Raw genomic sequence first — 15,874 nt, 5'->3', positions numbered from 1 at the left:
GGTTAGTCACAAAGCTCAAAATGATACAGTTCTGACTGGCCTTGATTAAGATCTCTCCATATCTTAGAATAAACCAGTGAATCCTGATGGTTCTAAGGGAGATAACTGCAGGAGCAGCTATTGACTTTTCTTTTATAGAGCACTTTTCCCCTTTAACATTTCTGTAGTCATAACCAGTAATTGATCTTGTTGGCTTATAAATATATAAATACTCTGCTGTAATATATATTGATTTCGGTTGATTTCTATGGACAGGTGACATTTTGAATAAGTCATGTTGAAATGATGAAAGGATGTAATTCAAGTAAATCTCGTCTTACGTCATCTGAATATATCAAGTGTTATTCACCTGTAATTTTAAAGCTGTCAGTATATGTTCCAAGGGAATAAGTACTTCACTGGCTCTTAAACAAAGATATCTTTGTCAACTGTAAATGATGATTTTCCTAAGTAGAATGATGTTTTTCTAGACATATAGGTATCAGTTTCATCAAATATACCCAACACAACAGTAGGTAATGAAACCTATAGGATAATTGCACAGTTACTTCTCCATAAAGATGGGAACAATTGTGTGAGACTATTCTTGCTGTGATATTTAGAAGCTGTTGATTGAAGAGCAGTGATCCGAAGAGATTATCAGACAAAATTTCACAGTTGGCAGTGGTTTGAGGCCAGACGAGGACTCTCTGTAGTCAGAACGTAGTGTGTGTGGTCTGTTCACCTATGTTTTTCATCAAAGTGCTAAAAAGTATATCTTAAAAATAGAGATCTGCTTTAAACAACTGCCTTCAGAAATTGACTTTCACAGCCTGTTTTATGGTCTCATTATGATTGCTGAACGTACCTGTTGAGGTTCAGGTGAAACTGATGGCACTTTCCACACATCTTATCAACAACGAGATAGCTAGACAGGAGAGGGATCCTCAATGAATCATATCAAATTTGCATATACATACAGGGTTATTTTGATTCCAATCAGCTGCGGCATGTTAAGGGGAGGAATTCATTATGCAAAAACAGCCACAACGGTGTCTAAACCTTGAAAACGACTTGATAAAATGAAGATCAAGAAAAGAGCTGCTGCCATATTGCTGAAATATTGCTGAGAACGGCGTTAAACTATACTCACACAAGAAAACAGATGCAGATTTCCTTGGATGGAACAATTTTGTAAAAGAATTGTTTTGCAAAAGGTGGTAGTGGGTGCTGATATGATGATAATAATGGTCATTTATGAAGTGTCTGTTTCTATACAAATCTTGTAAAAAATAGCAGTAAACCTTCAGAAAATACTTTTCATCTTCTATTGTTGATATGTTTGTAAATAAGTCCTATTTCTTGTGTGTTTGTGGAAAGAGTAGGCATTGTCTGTAAAGATGTTTTGGTACTTCTGTTTCTGATTCTCGTTTTCACTTGAGAGTCCATTATCAGGGTCAGTTTGTAGATTTAAATCCTTTCCCCATTTAAATGTACTGTGATCTTAGCAAGAAATGTTCTCACGGACTAACCGTTATTTATCACAATCACTAAACACCTCAAGGGGGAGTAAGAATGGACCCAGACGCGGGACAGATCCAGACGTGCACATTTTGTCCAGTGTAAACTGTTGATCTGTTCACCATGTGTTTACCAAGGTGGCTGTAAACAATATTTCCTTCATTCTTGGTGTTGTAAATCAGAAAGTAAGAAAACATGACAGTGAAACTCAGCCATCGCAGAAAATGGCAAGAAGTGTGTTTTGATGTGCTACATGCTTGAAACTCTTTGAGCTTTGGAAGAGGTGTTGCTGTTTTCTCTCAATACTTTAATATCAATATGATTTGCAAGAAACTGTTCTGGCTGCAGTGGTGTGTTGCTATTAATAGCTTTAGGTCAGGACATGTGAGTGTGATGGCAGTTTGAGATACATGGTTTCAAAACATTGTGCAGCTTTAAAACATATTTAGTTTATTATTATTGTCCTCGAGCCTAGGAAGCAAATCTGTATGTATATAAAACCCGCAGAAGTCAGTCATATTTTCAGACATTTTCTTCATAAGGTTGGACAGGGTTCTGTTCATGTAGAAAACATCCACGACTCGGGACAAGATGTTTGTGTATTTAGGCCTAATCATTTCCGTTTGGGTTTCTATGTTAACACCCCCACATCTCCAACTCTCTTTAAATATGATCATACTCAATCACAATATTTTCATTCCTTGGAAAAAGATCGGTTCCTGGTGTACCATCTGTGAGAGATCCAACGCCAGTCCTGCTGGCATTTTGGTAAACAAAACAGCAGAGTTTTTGAAGATGTGATTAAGATTGCTGACTTGTCCCTGATTATTGTTTGAGCTGCCTTGGGGTCTATTAATAAGTCAAATGAAGACATGATTTTGTTAGTTCATGCATCTTGTAGCTCAAGACAAGGAAATGCATTCTGCAGGTGACTTAAAAATCATGTACAATAATAATGGATAAATCATCTTCAGTATGTTATTGTTTGGTCAGACTGAGGACCTGCAACATATGTCATATTTGGGATTTCACTTTCTCAGTAATATGACATATGTTGCATTGGACCACTTTCTAAATGGCATCGTGTAATCATAGACTGAGGACCTGCTCTTTAATACCTTTTATATTGTATTTAGTCTGCACCAGTTGTCAATTAAAGAGATGCTTTCACTTGTACAGTTAGGGACATGTGAAGCTTCGGGAACTGGAAACCATGTTGGATGGATGGAATGGATTGTGAGTCAAGTCCCTCATTACAGAAAGCAAAATGATTCTCTATTTGTGATTGTTTAATGCTTCACCTACAATTCAAGCTATGCGGTAGTGGTCTGTAAATAGTTGACTCTTGACTAGACTATCCAGTGATCACCATCATGAGCCTCAAACTTCAAAATTGGGTTATGATGACATGGTCAGCCCAGTCACTGGGCCTGACCACATGACCCCATTGGTCTGGTGTGTAGACTAGTGGTTCGAGTGTTCACTCATGCGGAAGAGCCGGGTATGATTCCCCACATGGGCACAGTGTGTGAAGCTCATTTCTGGTGTCTTCACCATGATATTGGTGGAATTTCGCAAAATAGTGGTGTAAAACCAAACTCCGTCATTCCACTCACCAGGCAGACCATCTGAGCCCTGGACCCCGGAAGCAGTACAGCTGTGAAAGGGGTTTAGTCATTCTATTACCTGTACAGCTTGTAATAAAACTGTGATCTATCAGCTCCCAGCATGTCTGGATGTTTTCCCTCGCCCAACTGCACAAACTGATTTGTTGATTGACTAATCAGCAAGCCATCAACAAAGGGAAACTGAAAAATGTGGGACGACTGAATTCCAAGTTCAAAAGCACCACTTAGGTATTTGTTTCTTAAGGACATGTTTGCGAACACATTGTCCTTTTCAACAGTAGTTTCACTGATATGTTTGTTTCTGAAGGAAATGTTGGCACATTCACCCTGAAATTTCAACAAGAGCTCCTCTTATACATGTTAAAGGCCCTGCTGTTTCAACATACGAGGGAGAGAGGTGCAATTTTTTAAACACTCATGGCATTTATTCTTTGACAAGCAATACCAACTAAACTATTTAGCTATAATTCATGCATGTTGGGCTGCATTACATGTATTATTTCCTTAGGCAACATAATTCTTTAAATAGTTAAGTCTGACAAGGTTGCACCACTAATCATTTAACTAATATAGCATTTAATTCAACAGATTTAAATGCATTCATTGCAAACATGTACTTATAACAGAAGCATGAAACTTGAAATGCCAGAGATTGTAAATCATGGTTATCTGTGGAAACCGTGTCCATTGGGCAAAAATTATTTTTCAGACCACTGGAAATCGGTTGTAAATCCAGGTTGCTAGGGATAGAGAAACATCAGACACCATTTTAGTCTGTCTTACAGTCCTTCAACCACATCATTTTCCATAATGCTGAGCCCTTCCTGCAATGCTAAAGCCCTAAATGAAGCAAGTCTAGATTTCCCCTGTTTCTCTCAACTCACTGGGGCTCCTTCCTGTTTATATGGGTTTATTTGTTACTGTCATATCAAGACATATGCATCCAGTTAGTCTAAAACTTTTATGGCAGTCACTTTGCAGTTGTGTGTTGTATGAAACCCACATAACCCAACACATGTCGCCAAAGTGTTGGATGTAAATGTCGTGACTTGATGTATGAGAAATCTGACTTCTTCATACAGGACTGAAAAGGATTGGAAACTGTCACTTTTGGATTACCTGGGATATTCTGAATGTTTATTGTTGATAGGGGTTTACTTTTATCTGAAATAGAGCCTCCTACGATTACATGTGTAATCTTCACAAACACTAGCTGGGTGTAAGCCATTACTACCAGTGTTTAGTGGTGTTCAGCCATAACTGGCTGTTAAAATTAATTAATGCATGCAATATTTCAAATGAAAATAAAGGTTTCAGTGAGTTAATATTTATGTACGTAGGTCAAGGTTCAAGTGGATCCACAGCTCCAAGATTGCTGATGCAGCATCAATAAATATTTACTCCCTAAAAAAAGTAAAATAGATAGCAATTATATTTCACTCAATTGTTTCAATAAAATTAGTAATGAAACTGATAAAGTGTTCAAAAGTCTTAGAGCACACCAAGAAATCATTTTAATACAAATACATTTTAATGGTCGTTATATCAAACTGATTGCAAATACGCCCTCAAATAACTTTCTGGTTGAATTAGTTAAATACGATTCAGAACTCTGAAATTGTAAATAACTAGCGAATGTGATGGAATAGAGTATTTCTTTACAGTGGCATATTTTAATACAAAATGTAGTAGTCCAAATAATCTTTTGGACATACATTGTTTGTGAGGTTCACATGGCAATATCTCAGTCCTTCCTAACCCATGTAAAACACAAATTTGTGTCTGTTTTGTCATGTTGTGTTATCTAGTTATTGATGTGGAGGACCCGGTTTGTAAACCGTAAATTACAACGGAGATATCATCATGTTTATGGCATGTCTCTATGTGGTAGATAGACAGTCATGACAAAATATTGCTCATGTTTGGCCGCCTTGGCACTCTGTTGAGTCTGAGGTGATATACTCCCAACAGCAGATGGCCAACTTTGGTCATAGCATCCGCTCAATATGGGATACAGTCCCAGGAGAGATGTCTCCTGTTCTAGCTTGTTATCCACGGATGTGCGAATATCAAGTCCACGTGCTATGAAATGTCAGTAGCATGTTATACAATGGTTCAAAGCATAACTAGAGGAAAAGGAAGTGTCCCTATGATATCAATATACGGCTGAAACTGACTGGAGTGGGATAAGTGATATCAATATGGAGGTAACGTGGTATGGTTGACACAAGGGATAGCACTAGATAAGATTTGATATTTATTTCATAGTATTCCATCAAGAAACAGTAGCAATATTCTATAAACTACAAATATGAATGCAGTAGTTAGAAACATATAGAAATATAGATACATAAATGATATACATTACAGCATTTTGTCCTGTGTAGTATAATCACATGGAAGCAATATCAGGCTATATTCAGAATTCATTTAGAATTGTTAATATCATGACATATTTTAGAAATAGTTTTGGCATTTTTGTTTGAGAAGAATGTTAAAAATTGTTCTTTATTTGAAAGTGTAGCAACTTTTTTAAAATGAGAAAGCAATGTTTGTAGAAGTGACTCCCTTTCTTTCCTATACTTAGAGCAAGATATCATATAGTGTTGTTCATCTTCTGAGACATTGCACATTTCACAGAAACGATATTAAAGTGGGGTTGCAGGTTTTGTATATGCTCAAGTTTGAGTTTATGATTATGTAAATGTAGTAGTGGATGTTAAGTTTTACATGAGCGTGAAGGGTAGAAGGGATATCATTGGTAAAATGTACAGGAATGTGAAGAGTACAAAGGATATCATTATTGAGGTAAAAATCAGGCAAGTTTGAAGTCATAAGGACATGTAAATGCAAACTCAGTTTCAGCAAAACTGTCAGCAGTTTCAATATTGATTTAAAAAATATCAATATAATGGAAAAACAGTTTAAAAAGTTCCAATGATTTAAAGGATATCAACATGAACGTGAAACTGACAGCAGTTACCATCATTATAGGATAACAGTATGAAGGTAAATGTCCAACAAGTTTTAAGTGTTTCAAGGACATCAGTGTAAACTAAACCTACAAAGCATGTTTCAATACTTCCAAAAAGAAAACATGATCAGTATTGCTGCAGCTGCATATAAAGTCATTACAGCTGAGCTCCACAAATACTATTTACTGTAGCTCAGTACAACTATTTCACGTTCACAAGCCAAATGTCTGGAACTGTGCCTATCAGCTGGCATCCAAAGTGTTGTTACGGAGGTAACATCAAAGTGTTACATCCCTTTGGTTCTGATTAAACCATTCCTTAGTTATGTAATCAATTAAATTTCAGTGTAACATATCTTCAAACCAGATGTCTGTCTGTTCCTTACGTTAATTCATCTGTTGTAAGTAATGATAAGTTCAAATGCTGCTTGTATAACGTACAGGAACACATGCCACAAATTATATAAAATCCTTTAGCGGAAGAGCCTCCACTGGTCCCCAGATCATCATCAAAGTGTGAACTCATGTGAAAATAAAGACAGCAGGCAGTTTGTTAACTCAGCAGATCCACCTAGATTTGTTAGATACACAAGTTTGTGGATAATATTAGGGTCAGCCTTAGGCTCCATGGTCCGTGGCTATTTGCAACAAAGAAAAGACAGCTGTTAGGAGGATGATGTTTCCATAGATGCCTCCCTCTATCCTTCTCCTATCCTCCCTCGCTGGCCAGCTGTCTTCACTGATTGTAGTTTCAATTGACAAATTGTTCAGTACTAACCTTTGAGTAAGTTGACGTTTTTTCGAAACCTGATGGAGACTTGACATCACCAATAATTGTTTTGCAAATCCACAATGTTCTAGTGTATTCAAGATTAAGTGGAATCAGTAAAATCAAGTTATAAATTTATATTATATTTATGCTGATCAAAGACGAACTTGTGGTATCTCTTTGAATAAAATTCTGATGAATTTTATTCCTGAATATTGTTGAAAACAAAGCAGACTAGGGAAAGTGATCCATCTGCATTGTGAGGACAGGGTTGGAAAATAACGGAAATTGTGAATAAATATCAGGGGCAAAAAAGTGATCTGACCTTTAAAACTGTCTGGTTGTGCAGCTTGTTAATCCGGATTTGACAAGTTAGAAAACTTATGTCTGATATATGCATGCACAGGCACTAAAGTACTTTTGAACAGAACACTCTGATAATGCACTCAATTATCCAAACATCTCAGTATTAAGATTTGAGTCCACTGACTGCTTATTTTAGTCATGCTCAATGTGAACTATAGTTGTAACAAGCAAAAATTAGTGGTTCCTATGAGTTTATTATTGTTCGCGTATAATTTTTGTCCTGTGTGATGGGATGAACTGGTTTAACATTGTAAGTCAAATTGTGATCCATTGCCTTAGCAACAGAATATCTGTATGGAAGGTTCATTGTATGGATGTAAGAGTCGTAAGAATATTTTTAATAATCACTTAAAAATGGTAATCACACCTGGTGTTTGTGAAATGGAGCATATCCTGCGTGATCTGTATGAAAAAAGTGGTTCAAAAGTATTTGAAACTTCAGGTAAATATTAATTACATGAAACGTCAACAGTGCGATCCCTGAAAACCAGTCTGTTTCTTAGGGCCAGACGTGAGGTAGAGTATGTATGTAGCACAAAGGAGGTGGTATACACAATGTATTTGTCTTGTGACTAGACTCGCCTGCTGTGCTAGCGCCAGTCGTAACCCATCCTTGGATATTACACGGCATCAAAGTTCCAGGGTCGTTAACCATGTCACAGGTAAAAGTCAGGTGTCACTGCTTCAGTGTCAGAAATTTATGAGAAATTCATTTGTACTCATTCTTGTGTTTGCAATTGGCTATCATGAAGTGATCCTGTCAGTAAAAACATGGGGCAAGGGGTTTTGTATCCATCACCACCGAGCTATGTGATATTTGAATATGCCACTGAGGTATTTTATGCGAATTTCGTTCATTATAGATCCAGTTAACTCCGTAGGTGGCCTGTGTTTTGGATGTAGATGAAGCTGTCTGTCCATCTTGATTTGATATATGTTATCGCCTCTACAGTAGAGTTATGTGAAATATGCTCTTCATTCTTTGTGAAATATGTCACGATTCCGTTCTAGGTTACTTAATGCAATCTGGATGTAGATGTACATGTGAAATATGTCACGATTCCGTTCTAGGTTACTTAATGCAATCTGGATGTAGATGTACATGTGAAATATGTCATGATTCCGTTCTAGGTTACTTAATGCAATCTGGATGTAGATGTACATGTGAAATATGTCACGATTCCGTTCTAGGTTACTTAATGCAATCTGGATGTAGATGTACATGTGAAATATGTCATGATTCCGTTCTAGGTTACTTAATGCAATCTGGATGTAGATGTACATGTGAAATATGTCATGATTCCGTTCTAGGTTACTTAATGCAATCTGGATGTAGATGTACATGTGAAATATGTCACGATTCCGTTCTAGGTTACTTAATGCAATCTGGATGTAGATGTACATGTGAAATATGTCATGATTCCGTTCTAGGTTACTTAATGCAATCTGGATGTAGATGTACATGTGAAATATGTCACGATTCCGTTCTAGGTTACTTAATGCAATCTGGATGTAGATGTACATGTGAAATATGTCATGATTCCGTTCTAGGTTACTTAATGCAATCTGGATGTAGATGTACATGTGAAATATGTCATGATTCCGTTCTAGGTTACTTAATGCAATCTGGATGTAGATGTACATGTGAAATATGTCACGATTCCGTTCTAGGTTACTTAATGCAATCTGGATGTAGATGTACATGTGAAATATGTCATGATTCCGTTCTAGGTTACTTAATGCAATCTGGATGTAGATGTACATGTGAAATATGTCACGATTCCGTTCTAGGTTACTTAATGCAATCTGGATGTAGATGTACATGTGAAATATGTCATGATTCCGTTCTAGGTTACTTAATGCAATCTGGATGTAGATGTACATGTGAAATATGTCATGATTCCGTTCTAGGTTACTTAATGCAATGTGGATGTAGATGTACATGTGAAATATGTCATGATTCCGTTCTAGGTTACTTAATGCAATCTGGATGTAGATGTACATGTGAAATATGTCATGATTCCGTTCTAGGTTACTTAATGCAATCTGGATGTAGATGTACATGTGAAATATGTCATGATTCCGTTCTAGGTTACTTAATGCAATCTGGATGTAGATGTACATGTGAAATATGTCAGGATTCCGTTCTAGGTTACTTAATGCAATCTGGATGTAGATGTACATGTGAAATATGTCAGGATTCCGTTCTAGGTTACTTAATGCAATCTGGATGTAGATGTACATGTGAAATATGTCATGATTCCGTTCTAGGTTACTTAATGCAATCTGGATGTAGATGTACATGTGAAATATGTCACGATTCCGTTCTAGGTTACTTAATGCAATCTGGATGTAGATGTACATGTGAAATATGTCATGATTCCGTTCTAGGTTACTTAATGCAATGTGGATGTAGATGTACATGTGAAATATGTCACGATTCCGTTCTAGGTTACTTAATGCAATCTGGATGTAGATGTACATGTGAAATATGTCATGATTCCGTTCTAGGTTACTTAATGCAATCTGGATGTAGATGTACATGTGAAATATGTCATGATTCCGTTCTAGGTTACTTAATGCAATCTGGATGTAGATGTACATGTGAAATATGTCACGATTCCGTTCTAGGTTACTTAATGCAATGTGGATGTAGATGTACATGTGAAATATGTCACGATTCCGTTCTAGGTTACTTAATGCAATCTGGATGTAGATGTACATGTGAAATATGTCACGATTCCGTTCTAGGTTACTTAATGCAATCTGGATGTAGATGTACATGTGAAATATGTCACGATTCCGTTCTAGGTTACTTAATGCAATCTGGATGTAGATGTACATGTGAAATATGTCATGATTCCGTTCTAGGTTACTTAATGCAATCTGGATGTAGATGTACATGTGAAATATGTCATGATTCCGTTCTAGGTTACTTAATGCAATCTGGATGTAGATGTACATGTGAAATATGTCACGATTCCGTTCTAGGTTACTTAATGCAATCTGGATGTAGATGTACATGTGAAATATGTCACGATTCCGTTCTAGGTTACTTAATGCAATGTGGATGTAGATGTACATGTGAAATATGTCACGATTCCGTTCTAGGTTACTTAATGCAATGTGGATGTAGATGTACATGTGAAATATGTCATGATTCCGTTCTAGGTTACTTAATGCAATCTGGATGTAGATGTACATGTGAAATATGTCATGATTCCGTTCTAGGTTACTTAATGCAATGTGGATGTAGATGTACATGTGAAATATGTCATGATTCCGTTCTAGGTTACTTAATGCAATCTGGATGTAGATGTACATGTGAAATATGTCATGATTCCGTTCTAGGTTACTTAATGCAATCTGGATGTAGATGTACATGTGAAATATGTCATGATTCCGTTCTAGGTTACTTAATGCAATCTGGATGTAGATGTACATGTGAAATATGTCATGATTCCGTTCTAGGTTACTTAATGCAATGTGGATGTAGATGTACATGTGAAATATGTCATGATTCCGTTCTAGGTTACTTAATGCAATCTGGATGTAGATGTACATGTGAAATATGTCATGATTCCGTTCTAGGTTACTTAATGCAATCTGGATGTAGATGTACATGTGAAATATGTCATGATTCCGTTCTAGGTTACTTAATGCAATCTGGATGTAGATGTACATGTGAAATATGTCACGATTCCGTTCTAGGTTACTTAATGCAATCTGGATGTAGATGTACATGTGAAATATGTCATGATTCCGTTCTAGGTTACTTAATGCAATGTGGATGTAGATGTACATGTGAAATATGTCATGATTCCGTTCTAGGTTACTTAATGCAATCTGGATGTAGATGTACATGTGAAATATGTCACGATTCCGTTCTAGGTTACTTAATGCAATCTGGATGTAGATGTACATGTGAAATATGTCATGATTCTGTTCTAGGTTACTTAATGCAATCTGGATGTAGATGTACATGTGAAATATGTCATGATTCCGTTCTAGGTTACTTAATGCAATGTGGATGTAGATGTACATGTGAAATATGTCACGATTCCGTTCTAGGTTACTTAATGCAATCTGGATGTAGATGTACATGTGAAATATGTCATGATTCTGTTCTAGGTTACTTAATGCAATCTGGATGTAGATGTACATGTGAAATATGTCACGATTCCGTTCTAGGTTACTTAATGCAATGTGGATGTAGATGTACATGTGAAATATGTCACGATTCCGTTCTAGGTTACTTAATGCAATCTGGATGTAGATGTACATGTGAAATATGTCATGATTCCATTCTAGGTTACTTAATGCAATCTGGATGTAGATGTACATGTGAAATATGTCATGATTCCGTTCTAGGTTACTTAATGCAATCTGGATGTAGATGTACATGTGAAATATGTCATGATTCCGTTCTAGGTTACTTAATGCAATGTGGATGTAGATGTACATGTGAAATATGTCACGATTCCGTTCTAGGTTACTTAATGCAATGTGGATGTAGATGTACATGTGAAATATGTCACGATTCCGTTCTAGGTTACTTAATGCAATGTGGATGTAGATGTACATGTGAAATATGTCATGATTCCGTTCTAGGTTACTTAATGCAATGTGGATGTAGATGTACATGTGAAATATGTCATGATTCCGTTCTAGGTTACTTAATGCAATCTGGATGTAGATGTACATGTGAAATATGTCACGATTCCGTTCTAGGTTACTTAATGCAATCTGGATGTAGATGTACATGTGAAATATGTCATGATTCTGTTCTAGGTTACTTAATGCAATCTGGATGTAGATGTACATGTGAAATATGTCATGATTCCGTTCTAGGTTACTTAATGCAATGTGGATGTAGATGTACATGTGAAATATGTCACGATTCCGTTCTAGGTTACTTAATGCAATGTGGATGTAGATGTACATGTGAAATATGTCACGATTCCGTTCTAGGTTACTTAATGCAATCTGGATGTAGATGTACATGTGAAATATGTCATGATTCCGTTCTAGGTTACTTAATGCAATCTGGATGTAGATGTACATGTGAAATATGTCATGATTCCGTTCTAGGTTACTTAATGCAATCTGGATGTAGATGTACATGTGAAATATGTCATGATTCCGTTCTAGGTTACTTAATGCAATGTGGATGTAGATGTACATGTGAAATATGTCACGATTCCGTTCTAGGTTACTTAATGCAATGTGGATGTAGATGTACATGTGAAATATGTCACGATTCCGTTCTAGGTTACTTAATGCAATGTGGATGTAGATGTACATGTGAAATATGTCATGATTCCGTTCTAGGTTACTTAATGCAATCTGGATGTAGATGTACATGTGAAATATGTCATGATTCCGTTCTAGGTTACTTAATGCAATCTGGATGTAGATGTACATGTGAAATATGTCATGATTCCGTTCTAGGTTACTTAATGCAATGTGGATGTAGATGTACATGTGAAATATGTCATGATTCCGTTCTAGGTTACTTAATGCAATGTGGATGTAGATGTACATGTGAAATATGTCAGGATTCCGTTCTAGGTTACTTAATGCAATCTGGATGTAGATGTACATGTGAAATATGTCAGGATTCCGTTCTAGGTTACTTAATGCAATCTGGATGTAGATGTACATGTGAAATATGTCATGATTCCGTTCTAGGTTACTTAATGCAATGTGGATGTAGATGTACATGTGAAATATGTCATGATTCCGTTCTAGGTTACTTAATGCAATCTGGATGTAGATGTACATGTGAAATATGCTCTTCATTCAGAGTGAAATATGTCATGATTCCGTTCTAGGTTACTTAATGCAATCTGGATGTAGATGTACATGTGAAATATGCTCTTCATTCAGAGTGAAATATGTCATGATTCCGTTCTAGGTTACTTAATGCAATCTGGATGTAGATGTACATGTGAAATATGCTCTTCATTCAGAGTGAAATATGTCAGGATTCAGTTTTAAGCTATTTATGCTGTTTAATCTGGATGTAAACATGCATGTGAAATATTCCATTTATTCATGGTGAAACATTTTGGAAATCAGTTTTATGCCACTTAATGCAGTACAATCTAGATGTAAAAATTCAGTGTGCTATATAGACACTGGCTTGCTAGCCTGTGGCTAGTAATAATCCAGTCAGACAAGTAAAAATCCAGTCAGACCAGTTAATCTGGCCCAGCTGGCTAGTGAATTTTCATGGGGTCATTTTGTAAATATATCACTTTCTGTGACGTTTAAATCATGCAAGATATTGGTCTGATAAAAATGTTCGTGATGTTAGCAGCTTAATGAATACATACTTGAACAGAAGATCAGACGTGTCTTTTCTTATTTGTTTTTGATAGTATTTTATCTTTTTATAATATTTTACATCCACATTTTGGGCTAGGGAATGTATTTTGTGGACTAGTAAATTTCATGTTAGAACTATTCCACACGCTGTAAACACACATTTGAAATATTCACTTGAATCAATGTGAAATACATCAGGATTCATTTCTTTGCTATCTAATGCAGCGCAAGCTGGATGTAAACATTTATGTGGAATTTCTTTTGAGTCAGTGTGAAATATATAATCTTGATTCATTTCTAGGCTGCATAATGCAGCCTTCATCTAATCATATTTATGTGATATATTCTCTTTTAATGCTGAGCTGTCTAGTGTAGTTCATTCTGCATGTAAACATATTTAGAATCATTCATATGAAAATTTGATCAAGTATAATGCTTTGAATAATCAATATATGTTGGTTGGTTGTGATTATCTCGGATGGGGGACCCTGTACAGTTGGTTGCCATGGGAGACGGACATGCCCGTTGGGAGGGTTGGGTTCCCTGGTAGAAGATTGACAGGTTTCCCCCTAGGGCAGAAAGATGGGAGATATATCTGTGGTATGATTGATTTATTACTGAGAAATGTCAATCTGGAATTCTCCCTGAACTTTCATGTAGCCCATGTTTGTATGATATGTGGGCACTTGAAACATGTTGGATATAGAAATGGTCCATAATATGATTAGAAATGGCCCCATTCTCATTAAGGGTCCCCATAGATATGTTCAAACCTGTGCTTAGGATAACACTGTGTTCTGTCTAGAGTCTGTGTTAAGTTGTCTATAAGGTGTATAAGTTGATTAGTTGTATGTTGTATGTACAGTGTTTCTCTTGAAGAGTCCCCGCAGAAATCATCAAACAGCTTTATGGATTTTATGTCACAGTGTGACTATGCTTTCTGAAGTTGGGGAAATGGTTGCTTCTGTTATTACTTGTGGATTTTTTCACACACTGTTTCTCTTGAGGGGGTGGTGGGGTAGCCTTGTGATTAAGGCATTTGCTTGTCATGCCAAAGACCCAAGTTCGATTCCCCAGATGAGAAAATGTGGGAAGCTCATGTCTGCTGTCATACTGATGTTCCAAGATGATTGCTAAAAGCTGCGTGAAACAAAGCCATCGCTCGCTCGCTCACTCACTCACTCACTCACTCACTCACTCACTCACTGCTTTGAATACCAGTTTATTTTATGAATACATTCTTCAAAGTTGTCGTGATTTGTAGTATATCATTCATATAGCATTTCTTTTGAGTCGCTTCAGAAGCCCAAAGCCTTCCAACCAATCCTCTAGATTTCATTCTATCACTGTGTAAAGTTTGACGTCTGCAAGAAACAGACAAGTTTATTACAACACTGTCCTAAGTGGGTATACCTCCTTCAGAGAGTCCCAATCTGATGTTTTACGCAGATACTCTCGCAACCAGCCAGCAAAACAAGAAGCTAAGAGTAGCTGTTTGAGGGGCAGTGGTGAGGTCTTTGAGAAGATTGTTACATAAATATGTCAGTCTGACAAAGAATGTTTGCCTCCTTCAGCTGATATGATGATCAGATGTACATGATTATTGTGGAAGCAGTTCTGTGTAACAAACAACATTGACTCACTGAGCGAGACCTATTACCAATTCTGAAAGTGCCCCATGAAAAAGTTTTATCAGTCAGTAGATTTATCTAAATATTTGGATTGTGTTGTCAGTCAACCATATGGAATATTTCAGAATAGTTGTTTGTCAGGTTATGTTTTCAAAACACATTATGTTTAACAGAAGTTTGTTGAGAAACTTGGATATTCACTAGTAAAATCTGCATGATTGTTGCTCATGGGTGGCCTTATGGTCAAAGTGTTCAATCATCAGGGCAAAGACCCAGGTTCAAGTCCCCACATTGGGACAGTATGTGAAGCCCAGTTTTGGTGTATCCTGCCTTGATGCTGCTGAAATGTTGCTAAAAGCAGCATAAAACTATACTCACTCACTACAAACAATTTCACTTGTGAAGTAGCCAGTAAATGAAATTTTCTGTGTCAGAGTTTTAAAGCAAGGATAAAAACCACTTTCATATTTATGAGAGGTGTCTACTGAAAGCAGTTCATTGAATTGTGCTGACTTTATAAATAACATTTATTTATTGATCACTTTTGGAGAGTTCTGATGCAAGTTACAAGTTTTAACATACCAAAATAGCTCTATATTGTTAAAAAACACACCACACAAAGGAATAAACTGATTCAGTATTTCGGGTGATCAGTATTTTCGTTGATCAGGGGTAT

At 36.5% G+C, this 15,874-nt stretch overlaps 1 protein-coding gene across 9 annotated transcripts in view; it reads left to right on the top strand.

Moving 5' to 3' along the window:
• The window catches only part of LOC137291609 (roundabout homolog 2-like), a 284,596-nt gene that overhangs the window by 215,600 nt on the left and 53,122 nt on the right, over nt 1-15,874 (top strand). The window lies entirely within an intron of this gene.

This window comes from Haliotis asinina, chromosome 1, assembly GCF_037392515.1.
Source record: "Haliotis asinina isolate JCU_RB_2024 chromosome 1, JCU_Hal_asi_v2, whole genome shotgun sequence".
NCBI classification, from domain to species: domain Eukaryota; kingdom Metazoa; phylum Mollusca; class Gastropoda; order Lepetellida; family Haliotidae; genus Haliotis; species Haliotis asinina.
Note: the sequence above shows the minus strand (reverse complement) of the source record. Positions and strands in the feature narration are given on the sequence as shown.